General features: G+C 39.1%; 1 pseudogene; it reads right to left on the bottom strand.

Moving 5' to 3' along the window:
• Positions 1-1,728: 1,728 nt before the first annotated feature.
• On the bottom strand, positions 1,729-2,972 carry LOC101719106 (serine/threonine-protein kinase VRK2 pseudogene; annotated as a pseudogene).
• Positions 2,973-10,486: the final 7,514 nt, after the last annotated feature.

The following is a 10,486-nucleotide window of genomic DNA, read 5'->3' as shown; positions in this document are numbered from 1 at the left end:
TGAATTAGTACAGCCATTGTGGGAAACATTGTGCAGCATTCTGAAAAAAAACTAGAAATACGGCAACCATATGATCCAGCAGTTTCATTACTGGATATATATCCAAATGAAATGAAACCAGTTTATTAAAATTGGTACTCCCCTGTTGCAGCACTGTTCACACTAGCTACAATACGAAAGCAACCTAAGTGTCCACTGAAGGAAAGATGGAAAAGAAGTGTGGTATATGTCCTTAACAAAATATCAGCCATAAAAGAATAGAATCCTGGGCAGGGGATTTAGCTCTGGCACCGCACCTGCCTCGCAAGTGCAAGGTCCTGAGTCCGATCTCCAGTACTCCCCCCCCCCCAAAAAAAAGAATAAAATCCTGCATTAGTGGCACATGGATAAGCCTGGAGGACATTATGCTAAGTGAAGTAAGTCTGATATAGAAAGACATTCTGCAGGTTCTCATTCAAATGTAGAAGCTAAAAAAGTTGGTCTCATAGAAGTGGAGAGTAGAATAGTGATTACTAGAGCTTAGGAAGGGTGAGAGGGAGGGAGGTGGAGAGACGGTAGTTAATGAGTACAGGAGTGCTGCTGGGTAAGAGGACTAACTTCTTTTTTTTTTTTTTTTGGTACCAGGGATCGAACTCTGGTCCTTGCGCTTGCGAGGCAGCCAGTAGAACCACTGAGCTAAATCCCCGGCCCAACCCAAGGACTAACTTCTAATATTCTGTAGCACTGCAGGGTACTGGTTGACAACAATTAATTGTATATTGCAAATAGCTTGTAGGGAGGACATTGAATGTCAATGCAAAGAAATGATAAATGTCTCAGGTGATGGATATGCTAATTACCCTTATCTGGTCATTATAGTATACATATATCACTGAACCCTATAAATATGTGTAATTGTATTGATTAAAAATAAAAATGTATATAAGAAAATTCTCTTTTTTGTGGATCTGGTGATCAAACCCAGAGCCTTGTACATGCTAGACAAACACTTTACTACTGAGCTACAACTCCACCCAGAAAATTCCCAGTAAGCTCTGCTGTAGCTACCTTCTACAGTTATTGATGGATGCTATGCTCTTTTTTATTCAATTCAGGATATTTTCTAATTTCCTTTGAGACTTCCTCTTTGACACATTGATTATTTAAAAGTGTTTAATTTCCAAATATTTGCAGATTTTCCAGGTATATGTCTATTATTAATTTCTAGTTTAATTCTTTATGATCAGAGAACATACTTTGTATGCTTTGGGTCTTTAAAATTTTTTCAACTTTATTTTATGACCCTGGATGTGATCTATCTTGGAAATGTCCCACATGCATTTGAGAAGAATGTGTGTTTTCTTTTGAGTGGAGTGTTCTGTAAGTGTCCACTAGGCCAACTAGGTAGATAGAACCACTCAGGTCTTTGTATGACTTTCTGGCCATTGTTCAATCAACTATTAAGTTTCCAACTATAATTGCTTATCTATTTCTGCTTTCAGTTCTTTCAATTTTCCCTTCATGCATTTTTGAATTTTTCTTGTTAGCTAATATATATTCACAACTTATGGGCCGGGGATTTAGCTCAGTGGTTTTGATGCCTGCTGTGCAAGCGCAAGAACCCGATATTCACAACTTTTATGTTTTCATTGATTAATGCCTTTTTATCATTGTCTCCTTGTCCCTGATAATGTTCTTTATTCTGACATCTACTTTGTCTAATATTAATACATCTATTCAAATTTTTTTTTTAAGAATTATCAAAAGGATTTTATTTGATATTTTCAAAGAAAATATAAAGCAAGACATATCAGTATCAAAAGCAAAACTATGATGAGGCCATAATAATTTACATCTGCCTTTGTCTCTTTACTAAGAGTAAACTGGGAAATTGTAGGCCAAAATCTTGCAGAACTTTGTTAAGTCTGTGACTTCCATACCAATTGTGGACGTGTTCATGTGCCCAAGTGGGGACTGTGACTTGTTGATAGTATCTGTAAAATCTTGATAGGGTTCATAAAATGAATTTTGGAGGTATGTGTAGCTAGATTTTCCTGGGAAACTGTTTACTTCATTCAGAAGTTCTGAAGACTCATGGTATTTTTGTTGTCTTCTTGTGCTTTCCTGAGCTAATTCATTGTTCATTAACCCAATCAGCTTGTCTTCTTTTTGTCCTTTTCTCCAGGTTGCAAAGGACTCAGCACTTCTCTCAGTGTGGACTTTTCCTTTTAACTTATTTTGTATCTGATCAACTTGTCTTATTGCAGCGTTTCTTGAATCAACTTTTTGATTGGATGGAGTATGTACGTTTACACTCTGTCCATTAATGGAAAATTCCAGTGGTCCTAAAGGTATTCCACTTGGGTTTAGAATTCTCTTCAGCCTTTGATAGTTTGGCTTTTCATCATAAGCTAAACTATGAACACATGACAAAAACTGGGCTGTTTCACAGCATCTGCCTCCAGATGGAGCCCACTTAAGCACTGACTCAGGAAGCTCATCCAACAGGTTTGTTTGGGCAATCTGGACAGCCACAGGGTCCTTCAGGTTCTGTTCCCAAGGAAGTTTCCCACATAATCACCGCAACATGCAGTAGCCAAGGATTTCAAAGTCACTTCTTCTGAACAGGGCTACTCCCTTGTGGGCATCCAAGCTAGTAAACTCTATTATCCCATTATGGCCTTTTCTAGGATTTTCCTGATACTCTTTGTGGTTCCCATTGGGGCAATATCTGTAGGAAAGTCCACAATCTGCAAGATAAACCTGATCTGGATTTTTATAACCTAAAAGTAGATTTGCTGCTTTTATATCACGATGAACATATTCATTTTCATGTATATATTCTAATACATCCAGCATTCAGAGACCTAGTTGCAGGACAGTTGACTTTTTAAAAGTTCCATGCTGGTCTGAGATCTTCTGTAAATCTATTCCTAATCTTTCCATTACCATAAACCTGTAACTTCTTCCCTTGAATTGTCGTACCAGAGCCATAAAACAGAGGAATTCCTAAATAATCAAGTTGTTTGAGTTCTATCCACTTTTTGATAGTCTTTTTTTGAAGCTCTCTGATAAAATTTAAGTTCTGAAAATAATGGTCCATTTTCTTGATATTCCACTTTTATTACATGTCTTGCATCTCTGTCTTGTTTATTTGTGGGGAAAGCTAAATATATCAATCCAAATCCTCCAGAGCAAATCATCTTGCCCAGTACCCATCATTTTCCTTCAGAATCATCTAGAACCTTCCCTTCTGGAAGTGGAACAGGAAGTTTGTATTTCTCATTTCTTCTCGGTGGCATCACTTCCGGCCTCAGAGTCTCCGCCATCCGCCTCCGCCTCCAATTCCTTGAGAAGAAGGCGGGCCTCACCGGGACAGCTGCAGAAGCTGAGTGGCCCCGCCCGGGCCCGGGGGCGGACTGCCCACCAGGCCGCAAGGCCCGATGAGCAGCGGAGCGCCCGCTATAGACCCCGGGGGCAGGAGGCAAATTTCTCTTATTATTTGTATAGTATTATATTTCTTTGAATCTTTTTTTTTTTTTTGGTACCGGGGATCGAACTCGGGTCTTTGCGCTTGCGCAGCAGGTGGCGAAACCACTGAGCTAAATCCCCGGCCCTGTATAGTATATTTCTTTATACTTGGGTCTTACAATTAACATGCAGAAGCCATTTATGTTTATTATAATAATTGATATTAAAATAATATAATGATATTATTCTTTGTAGGTCTGTCATTTTGCTTTGTCTTTTTCCTCCCTTGTTTTTTCCCCTCTTTCCCCTTTCCTGCCTTCTTTTGAATTATTTGGATATTCTCAAATATCCTAATTTTTCTATTGGCTCCTTGAATATGTGTTAAATTTCCAATGGTTGCTCCAGAGATTATAATGTGCATACTTAACCATTCACAATATTCCTAGAGTTAATATTTTTTATTTCAGATAAAACAGAATCTTACAACCATATAGCTCCCTTTACCCTCCCATCATTATCTTACAGATGTAATGTCTGAAACTTCAACAGACAATTTTATAACATTAGAAGTCATACACGATCACTTAAGAGGTGAAAATGGTCTTTTATATTTACCCATCATTTCTTTTCCTTCCTTTTTTTTTTTTTTTTGGTACCAGGGATCTAACTTGGGTCCTTGCACTTGTGCAGCAGGTAGCAAAACCTTCCTTTTTGAAGTTCTACATTTCTTTCTGATATAATTTCTTTTAAGCCTGAGAATTTCATGTAGGTGCACTTGTGCTGGCAAGAAATTCTCTTAGTTTTCACTCATCTGAGAATATCTTTATTTTGCCTTCATTTCCTAATGAATAATTTGTTAAGGTCTTCTAGTATTTTAATGAAGAAGTTCCATTGTTAGTCCATTTTCTGTTAATATAATAAAACACTTGAGGCATGCTTGCTTTATTAGAAAATGAAGTTTACTTAGCTCATAGTTTTTTGAGTTTTTTGTTTTTTTTTTTTTTGGTACCGGGGATTGAACTCAGGTACTTGCGCCTGTGATTGTGAGGCAGGTGGCAGAACCACTGAGCTAAATCCCCGGCCCACTCAGCTCATAGTTTTGAGAGCTGAAAGACAAGACGAGGTGCCCCCAGTGGTTTGACCTTTTTTGAGGAACCAGTGATGGATACCATGGATGGGGTGTGTGTGCAAGGAATGATCACATTGCCAGACAGCTGCCACTAACTTGTAGCTGTGCAACCAGGGCCCATCTTCAAAGCTTCCCCAAGTTTTTGCTGCTTTCCAAATCTGGTAGCTGTTGCTCACTTTTTAGTTTTCCAATATAGATGGTCCCCAATTTATGATGATTCCATTGAAGATTTCTTAATAGTGTTGCAAAAGCAATACACATTCAGAAGCAGCCCATCCAATTTTGAAATTGGATCTTCCCCCAGGGTAGTGAGGTGCTGGGCAGCAGTCGCAGCCCAGCTCCCAGTCAGCCAAGGGCATCGTGAAGGTAAAGAGCTGCCACTCCACAGTTCTGTCGGTAAGCTAGTATGCTTGGTGGTTTAGGTGCAGTAAGTACATTTTTGACTTGCAGTATTTTCAATTTATCAAGAGTTTATTGAACATAACTTCATGTGTTTGCTTTTTGTATTTTGTCCAAAAATTTTAGTTCCATTCAGCCTCAGAGACAGAGAGAGAGAGACAGAGAGAGAGAGAGACAGAGATATGCTGCAGTGAACTTATTTCATCCTGCCTGGCCAGAACCAGAAACCTTCAGTATAGTTTTTTGTTTTTGAAATGGGGTCTTACGTTTTCCATGCTGTTTTCAAACTCCTAGTCTGAAGCAGTCATTTTGCCTTAGCCTTCCATGTAGCCACAGGCATTTGCCACCATACCCAGAACTCCTCTCCATGTAGGTCCCCCCACCTGCCATACTGGGAATTAAACCCAGGACCTCTGCACTGAGCTACAACCATTGCTCCCCTCCTCCCTTTTTTTAAAAATTTGAGACAGTGTCTTAGTCACTTTCTCATTGCTAGGATAATACCCAACATCCACAATTTGAAGAAGGAGAGGTTTATTTTGGCTCATGGTTGTAGTCTGGTTGGCTGGCTCCACACAGAGGCAGCATGATGGAAGGGTCTAGTGGAAGAAAGCTGCTCATGTCATGACTATCAAGAACTAGAGGGCCGGGGATTTAGCTCAGTGGTTCTGGTGCCTGCCTTGCAAGCGCAAGGTCCCGAGCTCAATCCCTGGTACCAAAAAAAAGAACTATATAAGGGAGAAGCTGGGGAAGGAGAAAAGGAGAAATGTCCTTCCAGGTCACACCCCCAGTGACACCCCCCTTCTGGCCAGCCTCCACCTCCTAACGGCATGTCAGCTGGATTGCTCCCATGATTCAGTCATCTTCCAAAAGCTCCATGTAAGAGTTCATGAGCCTTGGGGGGACATTCTCCATCTAAACTGTAATAGACAGGCGCTAGCTAAGTTGCCCAGGTTGGGCTTGAACTTGCTATCCTCCTGCCTCAGCCTCCCCAAATGCTAGGATTACAGCCTTGTACCATGACCAGCTCCAGTGTAGTTTTAGTTTACATTTCTCCATGAGTGAAGTTATATTTGAGCATCCTTCTATATGTTTAAGAGCCATTGTTGTAGTTTTTTTCTATGAATTATATCTTTTGCCCATTTGTCTTTCCTTAAATTTAAAAAGTTTATGTGTATTTTATTTTATTTTATTTTTTTAAAGTTTATATGTATTTTAAAGATACTAGGTTTTTTCTATTTGACATGAAAAGTTCAAAACATTGTTTATATAGAGTTGTCAATTTTCTTCTATTGTATCTAAATTTTGAATTATAGCAGCCCTTTTCCACAACCAAGTTATAAAGCAATTCTTCCATGTCTTCTATCTAGTATTTGAATAATTTTATTTTTTACGTATTGATCCTAGATTCCATTTCACCTAAGAGTTTTTTGTTTGTTTGTTTGTTTTTGGTACCAGGGATTGAACTTGCGTCCTTGTACTTGTGAGGCAGGCTGCAGAACTACTGAGCTAAATCCCCAGCCCTCCTAAGAGTTTTTTAATAAATAGTTTGTAATTTTTAGAAAGGGAATCTTTTTGGTTTTTACTTTGTTAATTCCTAGTTTCATTTTACTGACATAGGGTCTTAGTTTTACATATTTTTTATTTGTAAAATTGGTATCTCTTTGTGATCAAATATACAAGAAGTTTTTACACATGTCCCGTGTGCCCTGACGAGGAAGGAGTAGGCTCTGTGTCAGAATATAAGTTTCACATAGATTCATATATGTACCCTGTTGTTTCAGTCATTCTCATTGTCCACTTGGTCTGATTGTACTAAGAGCAATATGTCACATTCTCCAATCATTAGTGGGTTTCTCTGATTTCTTTTTTTTTTCTTTCTTTCTCTGATTTCTTGCATCTTCTGTAGTTTCTGCTTTACAAGGATAATATCTCTGTTATGTACTGCATTGGTATGCTATGTCTACATTGTGGATGGCAAAGAACTTCAAAACGTCTAATACTAGTATTTAAACATATACTTTCCCAGTGCTTCAGTTTTTTTATACCTTTGTTCCATCTCTAATTTTAGCCATTTGAAATCACTGTTATTTTTATATTTTTCTTTTTTTTAGAGAAGGAGGATGGGGATTGAACCCAGGGCCTTTGCACTGAACTCTATCTCCAGCTCCCATCCCCTTTTAATTTTTAGACAAGATCTTATTAAGTTGCCTAGGCGGGGTTTGAACTTGTTATCCTCCTGCTTCAGCTTCCCAGTGTGGTGGGATTATAGGAATGCACCACCACACTGGGCTTCCTTTTCAAATTTTTTTTTCCAATACTGGGGATAGAACTCAGGACCTTGAGCTTTTTTTTGGTACGGAGGATCGAACTTGGGTCCTTACGCTTGCGCAGCAGGCGGCGAAACCACTGAGCTAAATCCCCGGCCCAGGACCTTGAGCTTTCAAGACAGGCACTGAAAATTTTTTTCCTTACTGACTTACGTATTCTGAGTCAATGAGTAGATTCTGAGTGTGAGTCCTTTAACAAATGTATGTAGTGTTTTTCTCCCCATCTGTCTGGTTCATTTTTTATTTCCTTGATGTCTTTTATTTGAATTTTAATTTTGAGCTTGACTATAGTTTATTCTTTCCAGTTCTGTGGAGTATTTTACTGTATGAATTTACCAAACTCATTCCATTGTGCAGTTGATAACCACTTGGGTTGTTTCTAGTTGTTAATATGCACAATGCTGCTATAAGGATTCTTGTACGTGTCTTTCTGTGCACATCTGAGAATTTCCCTAGGGTATTTATCTAAGAGTAGAGCTACTAAATCATAAGGTAAATGAGATAGGACCAGGTTGTTTTCTAAAGTGGTTTTTCAGTTTATGCTTCTTCCAGCATGGTAGAGGGGTTCCAGTTGTCCCATATCTTCATCAACATTTGACAGACTGTAATATTTTGCTAATCTGCCAGGAGTGTATTTATATCATAGTATGGTTTTGACCAACATTTCCAAGATCATTAATTAGTTTAAACATCCTTTATGTGTTTATTGGACATTTATGATGATTGTGAAATAGCTGTTCAAGTTTTTGCTCATTTTTCTTTTTTGGCATTTGCTCCCCCCTCCTAGTTTTGGCGTTTGCTTTTTTATTGCACTGATGTGCACTCTGAATATGAGTCCAGTGTGAACTTGTCTATTTCTCCTTCCCCTAGCATGCTGTCATTTTTTTTTTTTTTTTTTTTTTGGTACCGGGGATCTAACTCGGGACCTTGCGCTTGCGAGGTAGGCGGCAGAACCACTGAGCTAAATCCCCGGCCCAATGCTGTCACATTTTTTAACTTACAGAAGAATTGCAAATTACTGTCATAAATACCTGTATACCTTCACCTATGTTCACTAGTTGTTAGCATTTTATAACACTTGCTTTACTTCTTTGTCTGTGGACAATCATAGCTTCCACATCCATGGATTCAACCAGTTATGCCCATTCTAAATATGTACAAACCTTTTTCTTGTCATTCCCTAACCAATGTAGTGTTACAATCATTTACATTGTCTTAGGTGTGATAAGTAATCTAGAAATGGTTTAAAGTATACAGGAGGCCATCGATAGGTTCTGTGCAAATACCACACCATTTTATAGAAGGAACTTGGGCATCTTTGGATTTTGATATCCATAGAGGCCCTGGGATGATGACTGTACACATATGTACACAGAGATTAAGAGAGACATTTTTCTGAATCATTTGAAAAATAGTTACTGACATAATGACATTTCTCCCCTAAACCTTGAAGCAGGCATCTCCTAGGAATAAGGACATTCTTTTTCATAAAATAGCATTATCCTTAACAAGAAAAGTTATAATTCCATATGATCTGCAGGCTACATTCAGATTTTCCAAGATGTCCCAAAAGTGTCCATATAGCCACCCTCTGCCCTTGGTACTAGAAGTTGAACCCAGGGCCTTTGTACATAGCTACTTCTCCAGCCCCTTTTATTTTATTTTTGAGGCAGGGTCTCTCTTAAGTTCCCCAAGCTGGACTTTACTTGCAATTCTCCTGCCTCAGGATTATAAGTGTGTGACACCACACCCGGCTTTATTTTATTATTTATTTTTATTTTTTTTCCAGTACTGGGGATCGAATTCAGGATGTTGCACTTGTGAGGCAGGCGCGGTGCCACCGAGCTAAATCCCTGCCCCCCAGCTTTTCTTCTTTTTGGTACCGGGGATCAAACTCGGATCCTTGCGCTTTTGCACAGCAGGCGGCAAAACCACTGAGCTAAATCCCTGGCCATGCCCAGCTTTATTTTTTTTTTTTTTAATTTTTTTTTTTGGTACCAGGGATCGAATTCAGGACTTTGCACTTGCAAGGCAGGCGGCAGAACCACTGAGCTAAATCCCTGCCCCCCCCAGCTGTATTTTTGATCCAGGATCTAATTTAATATCCAGGCTGTAAGGTTCACATGTTTCATTTAGTTGTGATACCTTTTTAAGTATCTTTTAATATATGAGTTACTCACCTTTTGCTTTTTTGCTTTTGTTGTTTCTTGACCTTTTCCTGAGTCTAAGCCAGTTGTCTTATCCGTTGTCCTATATCTGGATGTGTCTGATTGCTTCCTCAAGGCAGGTTCAGGGTTTTCTTCTTGGCGTGAATACACGAGGATGGCGCCATGACTTCTTATTGCATCACATCAGGAGACAAGTGATGCCTGTTGCTTACTATTGGTGGTGCCAGCTTCTATCAGTTGGTGAAGGTGGTGACAGCCAGATGTCTCAATTGTAAAGGTACATTTTCCTTTTGTGATTAGTAAATAACCCAAAGAATAATATCTTGACACGATGTAAATCTCTTTCCCAGCAACCTTTCACCAGATTGAATTCCTTCTTGCTATCTACTTACAGCTTCAGTTCCCTGTTTTTATTTCCTTACACAAAACACCCATATTTTATATACCTGAATTCTTTGCTCTGCAGACCTAGTTCTGTTTCCTGTTGTTTCTGATGGCTCTCACTCATGGTGCCATGTTTCCTTGTTTGTTTTTGTGATTTGTGACTATACGACTCTGTGTGATTTTGTGGACACCTGGGTGGAAGGTGGGTTCCTTCTGAGAAGACAGACTGAAGTTTGGGGAGCTTCCAAGGTGGTGTGAATTGAGGCTGAAATCTGGAGGCTGGCATCTCTGGGTCCAGGTGTAGTTCTGGTTCAACTTAAGCATGAAGCCTATGGGCTGTCATCTTTATTGAGGTTCTCCTGTGAGACTAGACGCACGCATTCACACATTATGGGAGGGCCGTAAGTGTTGTCTTTGTCGCCCCAGAGGCTGTAAGAACCCAAATTTCAGGTTATTAATGCAGTAGATGTCCTCAGAGAAGGTGCTAGCTGCGGGCTTTGCAGGCCTCACTTGGTTGAGTTCTTGATATAGTATTTTTAGCCTCTGAATGTTTCAATTTTTTTTTGTCAATTTAATGATGCACTGAGGATTTTGGATTTTATTTCCTATCTTATGAACATTTTTAT

Source organism: Heterocephalus glaber, unplaced genomic scaffold (assembly GCF_053883595.1).
Source record: "Heterocephalus glaber isolate CG9 unplaced genomic scaffold, H.glaber_assembly_v1.0 deba00001687, whole genome shotgun sequence".
Classification (NCBI taxonomy): Eukaryota; Metazoa; Chordata; class Mammalia; order Rodentia; family Bathyergidae; genus Heterocephalus; species Heterocephalus glaber.
Note: the sequence above shows the minus strand (reverse complement) of the source record. Positions and strands in the feature narration are given on the sequence as shown.